This window comes from Sturnira hondurensis, unplaced genomic scaffold (genome assembly GCF_014824575.4).
Source record: "Sturnira hondurensis isolate 20B ecotype Veracruz unplaced genomic scaffold, ASM1482457v3 Scaffold0022201, whole genome shotgun sequence".
NCBI lineage: Eukaryota > Metazoa > Chordata > Mammalia > Chiroptera > Phyllostomidae > Sturnira > Sturnira hondurensis.
In genome coordinates, this window is record NW_028094832.1 from 10,963,067 (window position 1) to 10,986,292 (window position 23,226).

The 23,226-nt window shown below is 45.4% G+C and overlaps 1 long non-coding RNA gene across 1 annotated transcript; it reads left to right on the top strand.

The window, feature by feature from the left end:
- The first annotated feature begins 8,390 nt into the window (after positions 1–8,390).
- On the top strand, positions 8,391–22,726 carry LOC118978937 (uncharacterized). The gene is made up of 3 exons (XR_005064812.1): positions 8,391–8,425; positions 15,923–15,926; positions 22,657–22,726. It is a non-coding gene; the product is annotated as an uncharacterized LOC118978937 (long non-coding RNA).
- The last annotated feature ends 500 nt before the right edge of the window (positions 22,727–23,226 follow it).

Here is a 23,226-nt window from a genome sequence, read left to right on the forward strand (position 1 = left end):
CTTCCTGGATTTCCTGGAAGTCTATTTCCTTTGCCAGACTGGGGAAGTTCTCCTTTATTATTTCTTCAAATAAGTTTTCCACTTGCGGCTGTTTCTTTCCCCCTACTGGTACCCCTATAATCCGCATGTTGGACCGTTTAAAGATGTCCTGGAGGTTCCTAAGCCTCTCCTCATTTTTTTGAATTCTCATTTCTTCCTTCCTTTCTGGTTGGATGTTTTGTTCTTCCTTCTGGTCCATTCCATTGATTTGAGTCCCAGTTTCCTTTCCATCACTATTGGTTTCCTGGTCATCTCCCTTCATTTCAATTAGTTTAGCCTTCATAAGTTCCTCTAATTTGTGACTATAATCAACCAGTTCTGTGAGCATCCTGATAAACAGTGTTTTGAATTGTGCTTCTGAGAGGCTGGCAATCTCTCGGTCGCTTAGGGTTATTGGCTCTGGGACTTTGAGTTCTTCTTGCGCCATCTTTTGGGCTGTTTGTGCCTGTTACATAGCAGGATCGGAGCCCTAAGGTCTTCACCAGAGCAGGGCAACTAAGTCGCTGGGTTTTGATGCTGTATGTGGGGGCAGGGTCAAAGAGGAGCAATGGCGTCCAGTCTGCCATCTCCTGCCGTGGCCCCTACAGGTGCGGCAGCTGCCACCGTCACTGGGCCCACGCATTTTGTCCCACTGCACGCGAGTGTGCCACCATCGCCAGCCCTCGCCCCCTGGGGCCTGTGTGGTCCATCTCACTGTGTACGAATGTGGGACTGCGGTCAGTCTGCCCCACACCCTGACTGGGTCCGGGCCACTTGTGTGCCTAGGTCTAAGGATCCTTCCTGCCTGACCCTGCTCCGCTGCTGGCTCCGCCCCTCTTACCGTCCCCGTTGAACGGTTAGTGGTTGTCGGACTTCTGTATAATTCAATTTTCTGTTTTGTGGCTGTGTCTTTGTTCTCCAAACCTTTGTTGTATTCAAACTTGGCTGTGGGAGAAGGCACAGTGTTTCCACCTATGCCTCCATCTTGGCGGAAGTCTCTATTACAAACATTTTTAAACTGCATGTAACCCTCAGAATGACCCTAATAGGTAGGGTCTTATCACCACTGCCAGATGAGAAAAGTTGGGCAGAGAAGTGACATAATTTTTCCCAAGATCACACAGCCAAAAGGTCATAAAGCTGGGATTTGAACCCAAACTGTTGACTCTGGAGATCCCACTCATCACCAAGAGGGGTGACACAACTTCTCTGTAAAACTTTTTCTAGAGGCATTGGGGCATACAATTTTGTCCACAAAGGTTAAGGAAAGCATCTAGGTAAAAAGAAGATTTTAAAAAACTGGCCCTAACGGAGCCTGTCTCAGATATTATGATTGCAGGGTGCCATCTTGTGGTCAAAGAGAATATAGTTTCAAGCTCTGAAGAGTGGCTTCTAAAAGTCTTCCAAATTTCTAGAGACCACATAGGCTCTGGTCCTGCACTAACATTAATATACAGAGGCAGCAGCCCCTGGTAGCAATGAGTTTTGCCAGGACCAGCAGCCTCTCAGAAGTCAGGCAGTCTAGAGCATGCTTCTGTAGGGTCTACCCCTTTTAGAGAGATGCAGTGTGAGTTGCCAACATCAGGGAGAAGAGAACCAACCACCAGGAACATTACATGTCAGCTGTAGTAGTCCAGCCACTTTATGTATGGGAAAACTGGTCATACAGCTAGTGATGGAGCTGGGACTCTGGCCACCCTCTACCAGACCTCATACAAACCTGGTGTTCTGCCTCCATACCATACTGTGGGCAGGACCTCAGCTCACCACTAAGCAGGTACCCTGAGACACAGCTCAGCAGTACTCAGCTATGCAAGGGGAGGGGGGCAGGGGTGGTGACTTATATACTTCCTTTCCTTTCAAACTTAGGGATGCTCTGAGTCTCCCCATGTCCTCCAGTGCTCTGATCTCCACTCATCAGCTACATGATGGGAAGTGCACAAATGATTCTTACAAACTTATAGAGGCGAATTTCAATCCTTGCTCACTCGCAGGGACTAACAAGAAACATTGTCCAAAATACTGCCAATTCTGGACAAAGTGAAATGGGTTTAGGATGTTTGGGGCAACCAGGGCAAGCCACTAGTGAGCAGTGGTAGATGTGGGACATGTGGACTAGGTGCCATATGCCAAATGACCTCTGAATTTTGGACAGGACTCTATGGCAGGCTGCAGATGCCCTCAAGCCCACTCTCCCTCATTGTGCAGGGTCTGCCAGCTGCATGCTGCATTTGCTATCTCCCTGGGTCACCAGATGCAGATTCAGCAAGCTTGAAGTTCATGGCACTTGGCTCAACTAGCAGTTGTCTTCTGCTGACTCGAACTTTGTTCCTCTCTGCGGCTGTAGTGGTGACCCTTGCAAGCAGAAGGAGGGCAGCCTTAGGGCACGGGCCTAGGTCGCCACCTGACCATGTGGGGCCCAGCGGCCCTGATGGCCAGTACACCCAGACTGTCACAGTGGGATGAGACATACTTCTATTGTTAATCACTGTGTATTGAAGGTCTTTAATTTTGACAAGACTTCAGACAGGAAAGTTGCAAGAATAGCATGCACCCTTCACCCAGATTTCCTCTTCTACTCTATTTACTTTATCCTTGTCTTTCCTTAATATACGTATTTTTCTGAACCATTTGACAGCAAGCTGCAGGCATGCTGCCTCTTATATACTTCAGTGTATATTTACGAAAAACAAGGATGTTCTCCTAAAACCATAAATCATAGTAAAATAATCAAAACTAGGAAATTAACCTTGATAGAACTCTAGCTACTAAGCTATAGATCATATCACAGTTCTTTTGCTTGTCCCAATGATGTCCTTTAAGGCAAAGGAACCCAGGACTGTGGCACATCCACTTGTCACGTCCCTTCAGCCTCCTTTTATCTAAAGCCATTCCCAAATCTTTTTGACATCAACATTTTTAAGAGTTTGGGCCCCTTATGTTGTCAACTGTCCCAAGACTTGGGTTTGTATGATGTTCCTTCATGATTCCATTCAGGGGGTGCAGGTGGCTCAGTGGTAATGTCACACCCTCTCAGACAACTGTTGTCACATCTCTGATTGGTCTGTCATTCCTGGCCCCATATTTGAAGCCATTTGATCAAGGTGAAGTCTCCCAGGTTTCTCCAACATAAAGTTCCTCCTTTACTCTCTCCACTGAACAATGCTCTGCAGTGAGCTGTTGGGGCCACCATAGCCAATTAGCCTGCATGGTATTGGGGATTACTGCTGAGTTTCTACTGGAGAATAGTCAGCAGCAAATCCAGGCTCCTGACCTCAATGCTAGTTGTAGAGATATTACATTCACATTTCTCCCCTGGTGTTTGCAACAGGCAGGAAATTATTACTATTCCTTGAGATGCTTTAAACTTAAATATTAATTTTTAAAACATAGTCCCAAAAGAAGCCTGGATGGCATATTTCCATTTTCCCAAAAAAGTCCATAGCAGGAAATGGATAGTTTCTGGACAAGAGAACTGGGACTTGTTCTGTCCAACAGGATGCTTTCAGTTTCTAGGACAAATGACCTGCCCAGCCCCTTCTCTTTTCCTGGATCCAAGTCAGACTTATTTTCCCCAGGACAATCTGTAGAACGAGAACCCACCTCCCACCACCCTCTCAGAGTCTCGGCCCTCATGGGAGGAGCATGTGTGCTGACATGGGCAGCAAGGACTAATGAGGAAGCCAGTGGTGACCCTGTCCTATCAGTGGTGACATTTGTAGTATCAGGTAGATAAAGACCACATGCCCACCCTGGGCCTGGGGTGCAGTACCCTCTGCTCCACCATCCTCTTCCCATCCAGTTCCAGCAAACTCTATTGTCCCCAACTGTTTTAACATGGCCCTACCCTTCCTGCTGCCCACCCCTTCCTTTCCTCCTTAGGGCAATCTGCCCCTGAAAGGGAGGGAGTGATGCCTCTATTACAAGGACAACCCCTGAGTGGCTTCTGTCCTTCACATAACCCTGGGTCACATCCCCAACAGTGTCCCCACAAGAAAGAAACTGGATGAGTGAAGAAAAGTGTCTTCTTCCCTTCCCTCCAGCTGACAAAGGAGGTCCTTTCACACAAAAAGACATTGTCCCTGTTTCACAGTCTTAGGGACCACAGTTGTGACACAGAACAACCAAAGAAAGAAGAGAATATTTGGGAAGAAATGAGTGAGAAGAGGGGCCCACAAGGTGACAGGGAGGTGGGGGCCCTGCCAAGCACAAGTCTCAGTACAAGTCTCTCTGCAAATGCAAGACAGCTTGCTATTAAGTGAATGGATGAGCAGAATGAGGGGAGGGTACAGAAATCATTGTAATAGGCAGATGATAGGCTCACCCCAGCTAATCTCAGAAAATATACACATTTCTCTTTATGAGTAAAATGGAGTAACATTGTTCTACCCTCAGCTGAGTTAGACTGCTAACCTACACCTAGGGCCAAAGAGGGGGACAGGATCCTAAAAATATCAAGAGAAAGACAGTTAGTTACCTACAAGGAGGTTTCCATAAGAATGTCAGCTGATTTATCAACAAAAATTTTGCAACCTGGAAGGGATTGGCAAGAAATATGTGAAGTGATGAAAAGAAAGGACCTAAGATTACTCTACCCAGAAAGGCTATTATTTGAACCAAAGGATGGATAGAGAGCTTCCCAGACAATAAAAAGCTAAAGGAGTTCATCCCCACCAAACCAGTATTATATTAAAGGGTGTTATAAAAGAAGAAGAAAAAAAGATCAAAATTTTGAGCAATTAAATGGCAAAAATACATATCTACTCACAATTGAATCTAAGAACGAAACAAACAAACCAGCAAAACAGAAACAGACTCATAGATAAGGAGAACATTTAGACAGTTGCCAGATGGGAGGGGGGTTATGGGGCTGAGTGAAAAAGGCAGAAGATTAACAACTATCAATTGGTGGTAACAAAATACTCATGAAATGTAAAATATAGCTTGGGGGATGCAGTCAATATTCTAATAATTATGCATGGTATAAGATGAGTGCAAGATTTACCAGAATGATCATTTAGTAACTTATATAATAATGTCTAATCACTGGAATGTACCTCTAAAACTAATATAATAATGTATGTCAACTGTAGTTGAAAAAATAAAAGTGATTTAAAAATAAAAGTAAGTGGTATAGGAAAGTATGTGAAATTGGATGATGAAAAAATAAAGACTGCTATTTGACATCATACACAGATATTAACACAAAGTGGAATAAGGACTTAAGTATGAAATCTGAATCAGTAAAACACATAGAAGAAAATATAGTTACTAAAACTATAGGTTTTGTTCTCAGAGAGGCTTTTATGAACCTGACTCCAAAAACAAGGGAAGTAAAAGCAAGAATAAATTAATGAAACCACATCAAACTAAAAAGTTTCTGCACAGTAAAAGAAGCCATCATCAAAACAAAAAGGAAATCAACCAAATAGGAAAAGATATTTTCAAACAATACCTCTGACAAACGGTTAACACCCAAAATATATAAGAATTTATAACACTCAACAATTAATAAACAAACAATTCAATTAAAAATGAGCAGAGAACCTGAACAGAAACTTTTCCCAAGAAGGCATACAAATAACCAACAGATATATGAAAAGATGCTTAAATTCACTAGCTATAAGGGAAATGCAAATCAAAACCACAATATAAGATATCACTTCATACCTGTTAGAATGGCTATTATCAATAAAACAAGTGATAACAGCTGTTGGAGAGGATGTAGAGAAAAAGGAACCCTCATTCACTGCTGGTGAGAATATAAACTGGTACAGCCACTATGGGAAATCTTATGGCAGTTTCTCAAAAAATTAAGGGTAGAGTTACCATATAACCCAGCAATCCTTCCTCTGGGTATCTACTCAGAAAACTTGAAGACACTTATTCATAAAGATATATGCAACCCTATGTTCATTGCAGCATTATTCATGGTGGCCAACACATGTAAACAACATAAGTGTCTTTCCATGGGCAACTGGGTAAAGAAGATGTTGTACATGTACACAATAGAATATTATTCAAGCATAATAAAGATAAATACTGCCAATTGCAACAACATGGATGAATCTTGAGAGTATCATGCTGAATGAAATAAGTCAGATAGAAAAGGACAAGAACCAAATGATTTCACTCACACGTAGGATGTAAAACAGAAAGCAACAAATGAATAAACAAACAAACTCATTGACACAGACAACAGTATGGTTGTTACCATAGGGGGAGAGGAGGGGGAGGAGGATGAGGAGGGTATAAGAAGTCAAATATATGATAACAGAAGGAGACTAGACTTTTTCAAGTGGTGAGCACACAATGCAATATACCAGCAATTTTCAACTGGTGTACTGCAAGGATTTTTAAAACATGAAATACCTGACTATTTAGTCAGGGACGCTGACCCCTTTTTCCTTAGATTGTCAATAAAAATTACAGTAGCCAACACAACAACAGCCATGCAGTGTGAATGAATCAAAATTACACCTATTGTTTTTGTCAGATCAGCAAAACATATATTTTTTGGTGTGCCACGGCAAAGAATTTAAGTAGTTTATGTGTGTCATGAGTTGAAAAAGATTGAAAATTACTGCAATATATAGATGATATATTAAAGAACTGTACAGTTGAGGAGAACTTCTGGCCAAGCTGGAGGCATAGGTAGACACATTGTGCTTCTTCACACAACCAAAAGAAGGTCAACAACCTTAAAAAAAAAAAAGCAACCAGAACTGTCAGATAATCAAACTGTATGGAAGACCGACAATCAAGGAGTTAAAGAAGAAACATTCATCCAGACCCGTAGGAGAGGCGGAGATGGGCAGCCAGGATGGAGAGGACTCCAGGCAAGGCAGTGGATGGAGGACCGAGTTGGGCAAGGTGGGGGCAGTCAGAGTGGGCAGTCCCATATTTGCATTCAGATGAACCAGGAGGAACAACTGGGGAGAAAGACACACAGCGTAACCCAGGGTTCTAGCACGGGAAAATAAAGCCTCAAACTCTCTAACTGAAAAAACCTGTAGGGGTTTAGGCGGTGAGAGTAACCCCCAGCCTCACAAGAGAGTTCACTGGAGAGACCCACAGGGTCCTAGAATGTATACAAACCCAGCCACCTGGATATTAGTACCACAAAGGCCCAATTTGCTTCTGGGTAGCAGTGGAAGTGACTGAAAGCTGGTAGAGAGCTGAGCAAGCGGCACGTTCCCTCTCAGACCCCTCTCCCACATATAACACCACAATGCAGCCACGTAGGTTGCCTCACCCTGGTGAATACCTAAAGCTCCACCCCCTATTATGTAACAGGTGCACTGTGACAAAAAAAAAATGGCCCAAATGAAAGAACACATCAAAGCTCCAGAAAAAATAAAACTAGCAATGAAGAGATAGCCAACCTATCAGTTGCACAATTCAAAACACTGGTAATCAGGATGCTCTCAGAATTGGCTGATTATGATCACAAAATAGAGAAAAAGTGAAGGCTATGAAAAGCTAAGTAAAGGAAAGTACACAAGGAACCAACAGTGATGGGAAGGAAACCAGGGCTCAAATCACTGGTTTGGAACAGAAGGAAGAAATAAACGTTCAACCAGAACAGAATGAAGAAATAAGAATTCAAAAAATTGAGAGGCTAAGGAACCTCCAGGACAACTTTAAAAGTTCCAGCATCTGAATCATAGGAGTGCCAGAAGGAGAAGAGAAAGAGCGAGAAATAGAAAACTTATTTGGAAAAATAATGAAGAACTTTCCCAATCTGGCAAGAGAAGTAGACTTCCAGGAAGTCCAGGAAGCTCAGAGAATCCCAAAGAAGGTGGACCCAAGGAAGCACACACCAAGGCACATCAGGATTACATTACCCAAGATTAAAGATAAGGAGAGAATCTTAAAAGCAGCAAGTGAAAAGGAGACAGTTACCTGCAAAGAAGTTCCCATTAGACTATCAGCTGATTTCTCAAAAGAAAACTAACAGGCAAGAAGGTGCTGGAAGGAATTATTCCAAGTCATGAAAGGCAAGGACCTGCATCCAAGATTGCTCTATCCAGCAAAGCTATCATTATGAATGGAAGGGCAGATAAAGTGCTTCCCAGATAAGGTCAAGTTAAGAGAGTTCAAAATCACCAAGCCCTTTTGATATAACATGTTAAAGGGACTTATCTAAGAAAAAGAAGAAGATCAAAACTATGAACAGTAAAGTAACAACAAACTCACAACCATCGACAACTAAACCTAGAACAAACAAACAAAAACAAACTAAGCAAATAACCAGAACATGATCAGAATCACAGAAATGGAGATCACATGGAGGGTTATCAGGAAGAAATGAGAGGGGACAAATAGGGGAAAAGGTACAGGGAATAAGTAGCATAAATGGTAGGTAGAAAATAGACAGGGGGAGGTTAAGAATAGTATAGGAAATGTAGAAGCCAAAGAACTTATATGTGCAATCCACGGACACAAACTAAGGCAGGGGGTAATGCAGATGGGAGGGGGTGTGCAGGGCAGATGAGAATAAAAGGGGGAAGTGGGACGACTGTAATAGTGATGTGGACACCAACCCTCAGTGTCCGCCTCATTATGGATGAAATGAGACATTCACACAGACTACCGAGTCCTGTGGAGGAAAAGGGACAGCATGGCTTTTTCTCTCAAGAGGAGCAAAAACTGTGGCCTCCACCATGACCGGCCTTTATTGGGTTTCTTAGCACATTACATGATGGTCCCCATTTACTATGCACAGGTTGCTTTACACAGTTACCTTTTATAGCAAACAAAGGAGCCAATGCTGCTAATCACATCACAGAAAAAGGGTATTTGTAAATGAAAAGGGAAAGTGGTTGGACCAGTTACACTGGTCCTAGGAAGGTTGAGCATGGATTTTAGGAAGTTACTTTGCAGTAAATGTTTGCCACAAATCCGGGTGAGGGAGTTTTTAGCAAAAAGCAAGACTCAAAGTGGCCGAGGCACATTGCAGGCCTGATTCCCCACGGGAGAACCTATTTGTTGGGCGTGGGTCCTGTGCATCTCTTAGTGGGAGCCAGGCCCACGCCATGCAGAATGGTCTCCTACATAATAGCATAATCAATAAAATATATTTTTTAAAGGAATTGTATACTTGAAACTTATATAATATCGCCCAAAGTCACCCCAATAAATTTCATTCAATAGAAAATATAAAGGGAAAAAATTGTTTTAAAGATGTTTCTGTTCTGGCAGCCAACTCTGGACAACCAGTAGACCTCATGCAGAGGCCGCTCCTCTCACAAAGGCATCCATCCTATCTGCATCTTCACTAGAAGGAAAAATTAGTACCCTGGCCACTCACCAGCCCTCTCTCCCCCACCCATATCTCCTCCAAGGCACAGTCCTGGTTTCATGACCACGTGTTCCTTCCAGGACATAATAAGAGCTTGTGTGACCATGTCCCGATGCTGGGATGATTTTGTGGGTATGTGGTCATGGATGTGCCTTGCAATACAATGCACTTCAGCCCAACAGAAGACCAGACCACCCCCACCCACTGTTCTGCCAGGCAACCTAGAGAACACTGTCACCTCTCAGAGTGCAGCCCCATTTGAAACTCCCATAACCCAGAAATCCTGGGGGGCTACAGACACAGCATGTCCAGGAGCCTGCCAAGAGCAAGCCTCTGAGAAAGTTGAATTGCCCACTGCATGGCTACTGCCCTCTCCAGCTCTCAAAAGCCACTGTCACCCAGGAAGTGGGAAACTCTGGGTTCAGAGACCCTCCCTGCTTCTAAGACAAGGGGCACCAGGCACTTTGGAGATCTACCATTAGGGTTTGCCGTGGGCTGAACTCTGCAAGATCAGAAAATGGTTCCTAAGGGACATTCGTGTGCCCCAGACAATCCTTGCTGATCTTCTGCAAAAGCAGCTCTCCTTTATGCAAGAAAAGAAAGAGCAAACAACCAGCTCTACCCAGCAATAATCATTAGCTGAACACCTACTGTGTACAGTACAGTATTCTGGGGCTGGGCTCTGACCTCAGGAAGTCAGTAATGGGGGGCACAGAAAATCCACTGAGCACCCTCAAACCCTGCTGGTCGTCACCTCTTCTTGTAACTAACAGGGGCTCCTCAAAGTCGGGGAGACAAGCACAAAAGCAGTTGGAAGAGTCAGGAAGATGCACAAGTGTCAGATGAGGGACAGCCAATAGGTCAGTTCTTCAGGCAACACACAAATTAGGAGGCTCACCCCACCCTCAAACTGCATCAGCTTCCTTGGGGACAGGTAGAGAAGCTCTGGAGCAGCTTCTCAAACCAATACCTGATGGATCTGTACCCCAGGGTGGAAGGGATGTGGGCAATTGATATACTCCATTTTTAAACAGGTTTGGAAAATCCTGGGATCAAAGAAGCCTGGTGATGTGCCACTGGATTTATCAGAGGTTTTACTCTATCACAGTGTATGTTGAATCTCCCAGAGAAAAATTTTGTCATGTAAAACTTGTCTGATCACAAATACTTCATCATGGACCATAAATCTGGGCTCCATGGGACTCAGGTTAGGGGTACCCAGTATGTCCCAGATGTAATACTGCAGGGGTTTGCTTCACACAGGACAGCACTTCTCCAAGGTGTTCCCTCCACCTGGGAACTGGCTAGAAATGTGAATTCTCAACTTCATTCCAACATCCTGAATCTGAAAGTTGGAGTGGCTATCAATCTGAGCTGCAGCATAACCAACCCTTCAGAGGGGTCTGATGCCAGCTTCAGTGTGAGAACCACGGAAAAGGGGAATGGTGACAGCAGCTAGGACACCCTCTGACATCAAAACTTGGATCTGGGAAGTGGGGAGAGAGGGTCTCCAAAAGTAACAACAATAACAGTAAATGAATTTTAGGTGAATTTCTCTTGATCCCATGGTAGAGGGTGAGGGCCACTCAACCTCAAACGCTGTTCTGTGGGGTGGCAGAGCGCCCCCTGGTGTTGGCTCCCTGTGAGTGCTGCCCACCCCAAGCAGCTTGTCACCACCAGGCCCAGGAAAAGCTGGAAGGGACTCTCACACACACTGACATTGTGCAGAATATAGGCTTCCCTCTCTCAGGCCAGGACTGCAGACATCCATGTCAGATGAGCTCAGCCAGCTGGGAGCAAGCTGAACCCCAGGGCCAGTCTGCAATGACAGGCTTTTGCAGAGAATAGCTGAGGTTAGAGGGTATTCTCTTGGTATTCTCTCAGGACACAGATGTTTACCATGATGACATCACACCTCACCCCGTGTGGGCAGTACACATTCTGGTGGAACTTTTATTGATAAAAATTGGTCCAAACTGAGCAGAAGTAACATGGTGACCTCAGGCAGGTCACACCAGGGGAGCAATCTGAGACAGGCCAGCTGCCCACTCTCCACCCCATCCCCCTCTCCCCTGGGGCAGGACCTGGCTGCTGGGTCACTCCACAGCTCAACTAAGGGAGGGCACTTTACAGATTCCATGGATATTAAAGATAAAGTCCATTTTAGCAGCTTCTTGATTGTTTTTTAAATATTGGAAGGTTCAACTAGGGACAAGGGGTCTCTCTATTCTGAATTATATGGCTCGTTTTGGAAGTCTTTCCTTTACTCAAGTGGTATGATATTTGAGAAGAGTTTCTCATAATTTGGATCCTGACATATACATATATAACTTCAGACAGTAGCATTAATTCAAAATTTCACAAGCAAGTTGAGAAGCGCCAATTTATCCACTGATGCCACAGGACCCACCAAAGAAAAGAACGGAAGTGAAGGGGGCATAGGGCCACTACCTGCCCAGACCTTCGTGAGGTCTGGGAACTGTGGCCAGAGCAGGTGTTCCCCTGGACCTACCCTCCGCAGGAGGAGCAACGGACCTTCCCTTTGGTCAGCTGAGTCACAATGCAGAGTGTGTGTGACCGGGTGAGTCCTAGAGAGTGATGCCATTAATAGCGGGCACATCACAGCCTCCAGCTTTGATCACTGAAAGGTTTGCAAATGCCACCTGAATTTGGACTCTTCTTAGTCCAGAAGGCCCTTCTGTGACCATATATCCTTTTTCAGTGCTGTTCACAGCAATAATAACAGAAATAATAACATCCATTGAGCATTTCTGTATCAGGCACTGTACTGAGCATTTTAGTTACATACCCTTAGTTAAATTTCCTAACAGCCTGATTATCCTTACCATGCCAATTAATGGGGAAACTAGGGCTTGCAGGGTGAGGTAATATGCCCAAGTTCCCAGTGAGTAGGTAGGACAGAACCCTGGTATTCTGACCCCAGAACCACCACCCCTTTTCTCTTTTTATCTGAGATATAATTGACACAATGTAAGTTTGAGTTGTGTGGCATGTCGGTGTGATACATGTACATACTTCAGCGTGATTACCACAGTAGTGTTAGCTAACACCTCTATCACATCACATAATTATCATTGTTTTGTGTATTGAGAACAGTTAGAATCTAGTCTCTTAGAAACTTGAAGCTTATAAAGAGAACACACCCTCTCATTCACACTGGAGGAGTGCAAAATCAAAACCTCAAAATTAGAAGAACTCTTATTTGAATGACTAGCTCAGAAGTGACAAAAACTGGGTGCTCACTTATTCATTCACCAGTTAAGTGTGAGACCCAGCCAGACATGTGTGTACGTGTGAGCAGAGGGCTGTGCTGCAGAATACTGTGAGGCTGGAAGACAGCCAGGGAGTTCATTTCTGTTTCAGTCTGTTGCTGGGTCTTGTTCCACAGTCTCCTGGAGCAGTATTGCCTGAATATTGTGCCAGAATGTGGATCACACATTGCTTCCTTCGTTCAGAAGGTGTTGCTTTGCAAAGAAAATGTTACCCGAGTGCTTGATAATAGTTGATTTACATCCTGGCACTAACTCCTTCCATCCTGATAGATGGTAAAGTTAGTGGGACCAGTTCAAGGATCACACTTTGTGCAGACCCCATGGTGCCCACATCTACCCAGGGTTACCACAGTTTCCACCAAGAAGGAAGGAAAGAGAGTGTGTGAAGGAGATAGGCCTCTGCCTGAGGTCCCACATTACTTCTGCTTCCACTTCTGTTGGTGTAAACTTAGCCACATGTCCACACTTCACTGCAAGGTCATGAAGGATGTAGCCCCATGCCAGGTCAGAAGAGAACAGGTCGCCTCCCAGAGGCCTGGGTCCAGGAGAGGAGCCCTGAGGACCCTACATTCCTCACCTGCTCCTCTCTGCACGCAGCTGGTGAGTGGCTGCTACTGTGGAGGGTGCAGTAGAGACTTCTGCTTTCCTTCTAGTCACTTAGGAAGATCACACTACCTTGAAGTAGACGTGGCTAGGTGTTGTTTAGCTCATGAAATAAAAGCAGAAATGACATAACTCTCTTTGCTTCCTTCTTCCTGCTTCCCTGCAGCCATGGACATCTGCTGATGTGACGGCTCCATGAGAACAAGGAGCCAGCACACTGAAGGGAACCAGAGGGAGACTAGCTAGAACCACATCTGATGTCAAATGAAAGAGAACTAAAGCCGTGTGTGCAAAGCACTTGGATATTGGACTGTTTGTTACCAGCCTGTCCTGACTCAGACTGATATGTGGCTGCTCAGGGCTCCTGGCACATGCCTCCTGGGTTACCCAGTGCTGGCTTGCTCACACTTTCTCCATTGCACAGCTCCATTAATGCCCTTTCCACATCATGCCATGACCCAGGCAAAGCCACACCCACACTACCCAGGTAACCCCATCCAGCTGCTGGTCTAGCTCCAAATCAGATGTTTGGAAGTGACATCCACTCCCTGAGTGGACAGTGCATGTGACTGACATTGACCCGGCACTCTGTGACTACAGAATGATGGAACACTCCACTTTACAAGAAGGAGGTGGCCAGTAGAGCAGGGTAGCACTGATGCAGAGCACAGAGGTTGGGCTCCCCCTTCCCTCACACTGCAGACCACCCATTGGGCAGGGGATGGGTTAGGGCTAGGGTTAGGAAGAAAGGCATGGGCTGCTACTGGGACCTTGTACCTGCCCCCTCCCCACTCAGCATTTGTGAACACACTAGAAGCTTCCTCTGCAATGCCTGCCTGTCTGTGGGCTTGTCTGGCTATTCATGCATGCCTGGCCCACAGTCAGGGCAGACAGGAGGTGGGTGTGTATCAGTGTAGGGAGTACTCTTAGAGTGGTTTAACCAAAAGCAAACAGGACTTAGTAGACGAATCCCTTCTCCGCCAGGTGTGATGACTCTGAGGGAAGGCCTTTGCCATCTCCCAGAATTCCCAAAGAAAGAGCACCCCAGGTGCCCCTGCTTTCTTGGCTGACTGAAGATATTTATTTAGTGAGACACTACCACAGATGTTGTTATGCAAGTGTGTTTTAGGGTTATTTACATTTAAATTAGTAAGCTTTGAGTAAAGGAAATGACCCTCTATAATGTGGTGGACCTTGTCTAATCAGTTGGAGGCCCTAAGAGAAAAAGACAGAGGTCCCCTGAGGAAGAGAGAATTCTACCTCCAGATAGCCTTGGATTTGAGCTGCAACATCAGCTCTCTCTTGGGTCTTCAGTGAAAGAAAAGGCAACTTCATTTCTCCCTTCTACAGGAGGAGATGGGATATGGAACCCTTGTGGTTTACCTATGAGGTTGTCCATGTTTTGGTTGGAGTGTTCCCCACACTGAGGCAGATAGAAGGAAAGGGTAGGCACCTCATCATGGCTGTCCAAATGGCCCAACCACAGTGAGGGTCAACAAGTCTCCTACAGAAGTGGGCCACACCTCTGTTCTCTGCATAAGAGGCACAAGTATCATTGTAGGAGGGAGCAGCCAGGGGGCCCCCCAAAGAAGGATTTGTAATGGGGCCCAGAACTCAGGGTTTCCAGGAAATATTAAAAATATGGGATGTCCTCACCCCCACAAGTCTGAGCTGGGGGGATGGGATACATGGAGCAGGGCCATTGAGTTGTTTTGCATAGCAACAGTTTTGTAGATAACCTCTAGAATGGTCATTTAACATATCTATAACCTTTAGCTGGTTTCATAGATATGTTAAACAGCTGTGGCCATGCTTTGAGCCAGGGAGAAGGGAGTGACTTCCACCCAAGATGTACCTAGGAGGCAACTCCCAGCCCCCATTACAGCACCTGCCTGAAAGCTTGGAGATGATTGGCTCCACGCCATGGAGCCACGCCTGCCGAGACTCACTATGGCAGCCCAGTAAACCTGGTAAGATGTGGCAGTCCCTGATGGTGGGTGTAGCCAATTGTGGGAGGAGTCAGAAAACCACAATGAGATACCACTTAACACCAGTCAGAATGGCTATCATAAACAAAGAAACAAACACCAAGTGCTGGAGAGGCTGTGGGGAAAAGGGGACCCTAGTTCACTGTTGGTGGGATTGCAGACTGGTACAACCACTATGGAAAACAGTATGGAATTTTCTAAGAAAACTAAAAATGGACGTGCCTTTTGACCCAGCAATTCCACTCTTAGGAGTATATCCTAAGAACCCCGAAACACCAATCCAAAAGAACCTATGCACCCCAATGTTCATAGCAGCACAATTCACGATAGCCAAGAGTTGGAAGCAACCTAGATGCCCATCGGTCAATGACTGGATCAAAAAACTATGGTACATTTACACAATGGAATTCTATGCCGCAGAAAGGAAGAAGGAACTACTACCCTTTGCAACATCATGGATGGAACTGGAAAGCATTATGCTGAGTGAAATAAGCCAGGCAGTGAAAGACAAATACCATATGATATCACCGTTAACAGGGATCTAAACAAAACAAACAAGCAAGCAAAATATGACCAAAGACACTGAAATAGGGAACACGCTGACAGGGTCCAGAGGGGAGAGGGGAGAGAATCATAGGGGAAAAGGGGATGGACTCACATGAACAAGTATAAAGGACACATGGACAATAACTAAGGGTGGGGGGTGGAAATGGGAGGGAGGTGGGGAGCATGGGGCAGGGGGCGGGCAGGGTTGGGAATATAAGACAGAAGGCTGTACTTGAACAAGAATTAAATTAAAAAATTATTTAGAAAAAAAAGAAATGGGGCTGCAGAGAAAGATTGGCATGGGGATTTAAATGCAGATGCAGTAGCCATTAAGGAAAGAACCATGTGCTTTTGGCCAGAATGGGGACTCTCACAGCCCTGTGAGAAAGAATCGACATGTAGCTTTAGCAAAGAGAACCACACAGCTTTTGCCAGAGTGGGGGGAACCCCCCCTCCCGCCCCCAAAGCCATGAGAAGAATTATCACACAGCTTTAGCAGAGAACTGCCACACAGCTTTGGCAGAGAATCACCATGCGGCTCTCTATTTCTTTTCCTGACATATGGTACCCCATACCAGACAAAGGGGGGAAGGAAGGACTGTGTGTTTGTGGGTGTTTTAAGGGACTTTGGGATTTTCATGAAGACATTAAGTCATTACTCTTAAGTCTGTATAACTTGAATAAAGAATTCCTTTTCTTTTCACCAATCTCTAACATGAAGAGCTATAATTCTCTGGTGAAGGGAAAGGCAAACCTAGTACAGGCGGACCCTAGGAGAAGGGGAGTCAACTAGGTAACATTGTGGAAGCCCCTTCCCTTGTGGCCAATCCAGGAAAACCATGGGAGACCACATGTGCAGTAGCTTTACAACTACTTGTCACAGGAAAAGCTTGCCAAAACTAGCCAGGAAGGATCCGCCCTATAAGAGTAGAATCCCTCCAGCCCATGAGGTCAATCTCTGCTTGGAGTTGGCCTGCTTCCATGTTCTCTGCTATAAACTCTGGGTGTTCAGTTCAAATCTTTGTCTGGATAACCAAGAACCTGGTTACCTGTGCCCACCTGTGACATCATGACGAAGGAGCCAGGCAAACTTCACTTCACCCCTGACTGTAGGGAGCGGGGCACAGCAGGCCCTATGTTCACTGGATAAGCAGGCAGCAATGGGACACATGTCAGTGTGTTGGTGGACAAACTGTCTTCTCAGTAAGGAAAGCAGTCACAGCCAGGAATGAGGCATGCTCACAGCCTTCATGTGAACTCTCCCCCAGACAGCCTGGATAGACCATGCCAGCCAGGCCACCCTCTCCAAGCACCACAAGAATCCCAGCAGCTCACAGAGTCACAACACAAGATTGGAGTCCCTTCTTTGGTCAGAGTGGACTCTTCTTCCTGGGGAGTAGGGCTTCAGGGAGCAGGGGCTCCTGCACAGCATGGAGGTCAGCCTGGGAGTTGGTCACGTGTGCATGTGCCCACACTTACAGCCACCCACTTCCATTTCAGTTACAGTTGCCAGAGGAGCCTGTGCAGCTCTCCTCCAGAAAACAAGCAAGGACCCACCCCCACCTCTGCATCAGGAAAGCAGCCTTGTGCTGGGTAAACAGAGCCCTCAAAATTCCCATTCACTAGAACCTGTGAGTGTGCCCTTCTTTGGAAATAGTCTTTGCTGTAGGAGACCATTCTGCATGGTGTGGGCCCAGCTCCCACTCAGAGATGCACAGGACCCACGCCCACGGATAGGTTCTCCCATGGGGAATCAGGCCTGCTATGTGCCTAGGCCACTTTGAGTCTTGCTTTTTGCTAAAAACTCCCTCACCCGGATTTGTGGCAAATACGTACTGCAAAGTAACTTCCTAAAATACATGCTCAACCTTTCAAGGACCAGTGTAACCAGTTCAAGGACTCTTGCCTTTTCATTTGCAAATATCCCTCTTCTGTGATGTGATTACCAGCAACCTCTCCTTTGTTTTCTGTAAGAGGTAACCACCTAAAGTCAACCTGTGCATGGTAAATGAGGACTGTCATGTAATGTGTGGAGAAACTCAATAAAGGCCAGTCCTGGCAAGGGCCAAGGCTTTTGCTCCCCAGGAGAGAAAAGCCATGCTGTCCTTTTTCCTCCACAGGACCCGGTAGCCCGTGTGAATGTCTCATTTCATCATGACTTGGACACTGCAGGCCAGTGTCTGCATCATTTGCAGAGGTAACAAGTTGAGGTGAGTTCACACTGGAGTAGGGTAGGCCTTAACTCAATGCCTGCTACCCTTGTAAGAAGAAGGAAATTTACACACAGACAAACAGAGAAGAAGGTCATAGGCAGACAAACGAGAGATTAGAATGATACAGATACTCGCTAAGGAACACTAGGATCGCTGGAGGCACTGGAAGCTACCAGGGGCCTAGAGCTGACTCTGCACTGAGCTCCCCAGGAGGTCAGCCCTGCTGACACCTTGATCTCAGACTCTGGCTCCAGAACTGTACAGGAATAAATTCCTGTTATTCAAGCCACCCAGTTTGTGGAGCTTTGCTACAGCAGCCTCAGCAAACTCATACAATCCCTAAAGGACTTCATGGTGGTTTTAAAACATCTTCAAAAATTCCAACAAAAGATGGAGCCCAGTTCCCCTCATCTCAAAATTGTGGCTTGCTTCTGAGGAACACAACTCAGGGGAAGAGATGACACATGACTTCTGAGGCCAGGTCATAAGAGATGACAGCCTACCTTTCTGGGCAGACTCACTCCAGACTCACCCTGGGGCCCTGCCACCACACTCTAAGGGAGCCCAGGCCACACGGGGAGGCCACATGTTCTGGCTGACAGCACCAGTTGAAGTCCTAGCCTCAATCTCCAGACATGGCAGTGGAGAAATCTAGGGATGACTCAGCCACAGTGAGACACATCACATAAGGCACATTGAGAGGACACACACAGAGCTGCAAAGGTCATGAACAAGTCATTGCTGCTGTTTTGTGGCACTTAGCTTGGGGGTGTTTGTTATGCAGCAATGGAGAACTGAGGCAAGTGAGACCCACTTGGAGAGGGGAGACAGAAAGCACCATAGGATTACAACTATGGCAGTGCAAAGGGAATTGCAGGACACAGAGGGGAGCCCAGACCAGGAGGCTGCCAGCTAATGTGCAATGTACACAACACAATCCAAAGACAGCCCTTCATTCTCAGGAACACTGCCACCTGATCCAAAGGAGTCAGGCTTTCCCAGCAACCCCAGTACCTGGAGTCAGGAGGAAGGAAGAGGCTCCAGGTGATCTCTAACTCCATCACAAAAAGGCCAGGTGGGACCAGAACACAAGGCTCATCCACCTACATCCCACCTCTAGGGCAGTTTCCTACTTCTTCAGATCTGTTTGGAAGTAGAGAGGGCAAGCATAGACCTTTCACTCCAGAAGAGCAGTTGTGAAGAAAAGAAAAGGCAGCAAACTCCACCACAGGAGGTCTGAGATGGCAAAGAACACGAGCTGCCTCCATGGTCCAAAGGAGCCAGCAGCAGACTGTTTGGTGCTGCTCGGGCTGTTGTTGGCAGCATGGGGCGGCTGCGGATGGGCTGGGAGGGCAACACCGATGAGTCTTCCTAGTGTGCCAGGGCGAGGGCCTCGTTGCTGGCAATCTGTGTGAGGGAAATGACGTCCCCCCTGAGACCCAAAAGAGGTGGCTACACTGATGTGGAAATAGCCCCTGACGGGACAGCAGTGACCAGCACCTCAGAGGTCAGTAACAGCACATTTTCAATAATGTCAACTGCTGTGGCCCTGGGGTCTCCTATCTTTGTTGGCACAGCAGGCAGACACACTCCTGGGGCAGACCTTGGTGGGCAGCTAATCAAGGTGACTGAAATTTTTTTTTAATAAAGATTTTATTTATTTGTCTTTAGAGGGGAAGGGAAGGAGAGAGGAAGAGAAATATCAATGTATGGTTGCCTCTCATGCGTCCGCTGCCAGGAACTGGGAACCGGGAACTGGCCTGCAACCTAGGCATGTGCCCTGACTGGGAATCAAACCGCAATAGTGTGGTTCGCAGGCCCGCGCTCAATCCACTGAGCTACACCAGCCAGGGCTTGAAATGTTTTATATTACAATTTGTGGCAGTTACAAAACTATTTGTTAGAATTCTCTAGGTTGTTTGCTTAAAATAGTGAATTTTATTTTATTAATTTTACTCCCATAAAACTGACCAAATATAAAAAAACTGACCAAATAAGGAGAGAAAATAAGTATTTTTAAAAGCATACTCTTAATTTAGGGACACTTTGAGGGAAGTTGAAAGGGAGGCAATAGTTTAAGGATCATATTAAATTTATAACATTTAAACTTTACCAATGAATCTAAGTTAATGCTGCGGCATCAAAAATGGGGGCACATCACCATCTAGTGGTAAGTATGTGCACTTAAACTATGCTAGATTTATCCCAGAAATGCCAGTTTGTTGAAAGATATTAATGTTATACTTTAATATTAAAAGGTCCAGTAAAAATGCATTTTGCTTAATTCACAAAAGTAAATACTTAACAGTTAACACCTTTTAGTAATAAAAAGTTGAGAAACCTGAAAAAAGAAAGTATGATAATACTTAATTTTGAGCAACAATTAAAATCATACTTCAGAGATATTCTCATTTTAATTAAAAATAAAACAAAATTGCCTGCTATCACTATTACTTAACATTTTTGTGGAATTCTTAGCCATGCAAAAAACTAAACAATATCAGCCAAAGTGGAGGTGTAGATAGATATACTTTGCTTCCTCACAACCAGAAAAAGGAAACAGCAAATTTAAAAACAAAAAACAACTGCCAGATCATCAAACTATATGGAAGTCCTACAACCAAGGAGTTAAAGAAGAAACATTCATTCAGACTGGTAGTGGGAGGAATGGAGATTGGCAGCTGGGGCTGAGAGGATGTACGGCAAGGTGTCTGGTGGGGCCGGTGAGTGAGGTGGAGACTGGTGGACCAGGAGGTCCCACATTTGTATGCAGATAAACTGGGAGGAACAAATGGGCAGCGAGACAGACTGCTCAACCCAGGGTTCCAGAATGGAGAAATAAAGTCCCAAAACCTCTGGCTATAAAAATCTATGGGGGTTGCAGCAGCAGGAGAAATGCCCAGTTTCACAAGAGAATCTGTTAGAGGGACCCAGGGGGTCCTAGAATGTACACAAACCCACCCACCCAGGAATCAGCATCAGAAAGGCCCAATTTGCTTGTGGGTAGTGGCAGAAGTGACTGAAAGCCGGCCGAGAGCTGAGCAAGCAGCTTTGTTCCCTCTCTGACCTCACTCCCACATACAGCAACACAGTGCAGTAAAGTGGGTTGTTCTACCCTGGTGAATGCCTAAGGCTCCACCCCTTACAATGTAATAAGTACACTGAAACAAAAAAATATGGCCCTATTGAAAGAACACATCAAAACTCCAGAAAAAGAACTAAGCAACAAGGTGATACACAGCCTATCAGATGCAGAGTTCAAAATACTGGTAATCAGGACGCTCCAAGAAACCATTGGGTACAAATGTAAAATAAAGAAAAAAGTGAAGGTTATACAAAGTAAAATAAAAATATACAGGAAATCAGCAGTGAAGGGAAGGAACCCAGGACTCAAATCAAAGATTTGCAACAGAAGGGAGAAAAAACATTTAACTGTGTAGGGTAAGTGGAGGCAGTTTGGATTCCTTGCCCATCTGTCTGGGTAGCTAAGGGAAGGAGTTTCCCGTAGCCTTGAAGGGGCCTGATAAGTGTTGTTCCCATGGCCTTGAGACTGGGTCCAATAAACTGTTCCTGTAACATGAAGTAGGCTCACACGTTCAGAACTATGCTATGTTATATAATTTCTGGCTTTTGGTGGCTTTTTTTGGTTCTAGTATATAAAAGGGGCTAGGGGCTCCCTGCAGGGTGCCACACTGGGAAGCAAGGGCCACAACATATGCCACGTAGAGACATTTGGGGCGACATGCAGCTTGCAGTGTGCATGGCTCACCCACCCATGGATAAAAGCATGCCAGAAAACCCAACAGCTCCGTGAATATTCTTTCATCTGCCTGAATACAACGAACCTGTCCGACCTTGACAGGCTGCAACACAAACTGGAGCGAAATGAAGAAACAAGAATTCAAAAATATTAAGAGACTCTTAGGAACCTCTGAGACAACTTTAAATGTTCCAACATCTGAATCATAGGGGTGTCAGGAGAAGAGAAAGAGCAAGAAGTGGAAAACTTATTTGAACAAATAATGAAAGGAAACATCCCCAGTCTGGCAAAGGGGATAGACAGGCAAGTCCAGAAAGCTCACAGAGCCCCAAAGATGTTGGACCCAAAAAGATACACACCAAGACACATTATAATTAAATTACCCAAGATTAAAGATGAGAGAATGCAAGTGAAAAAGAGACAGTTACCTACAAAGGAGTTCCCATAAGACTATCAACTGATTTCTCAAAAGAAAACTTACAGGCAAGAAGGGGCTGGAAAGGAGTATTCGAAGTCATGAAAGGCAAGGACCTACATCCAAGATAGCTCTATCCAGCAAAGCTTTCATTTAGAATGGAAGGACAGATAAAATTCTTCCCAGATAAGGTCAAGTTAAGAGAGTTCATCATCACCAAGCCCTTATGATATGAAATGTTAAAGGGACTTATCTAAGGAAAAGAAGATCAAAACTATGAACAGTAGAATGACACCAAACTCACAACCATCTATCTACAACTGAACCTAAACACAAAAGCAAACTAAGCAAACAACTAAAACAGGAACAGATTCACAGAAATGGAGATCACATGGAGGCTTATCAGCAGGGAGGGGAAAGGGGGAGAAAAGGGGAGAAGTACAGGGAATAAGAAGCATAATTGGTAAACAGAAAATAGACAGGGGGAGGCTAAGAATAGTGTAGGAAATGTAGAAGCCAAAGAACTTATATGTATGACCCATGGACATGAACTAAGGGAGGGGCAGGGAATGCTGGAGGGAAGGGGGTGCAGGGTAAGAGGGTATGAAGGGAAAAATGGGACAACTGTAATAGCATAATTAATAAAAGAAATTAGCCCTGGCTGGTGCAGTTCAGTGGATTGGGTGCCAGCCTGCAAACCAAAGGGTCACTGGTTTGATTCCCAGTTAGGGCACATACCTGGGTTGTGGGCCAGGTTCCCAGTAGGTGGTACATGAGAGGCAACCACACATTGATGTAACTTTCCCTCTCTTTCTCCCTCCCTTCCCCTCTCTGAAGATAAATAAACAAAATCTTTTTAAAACATTAAAAAATAAGGAGACGTCTGCCAAGATGGAGGCATAGGTGGAAACACTGTGCCTTCTCCCACAGCCAAATTTGAATACAACAAAGGTTTGGAGAACAAAGACACACCCAAGGACCAGAAAATTGAATTGTACGGAAGTCCGACAACTACGAACCGTTCAACGGGGACGGTAAGAGGGACGGAGCCAGCAGCGGAGCAGGGTCGGGGAGGACAGATCCCCC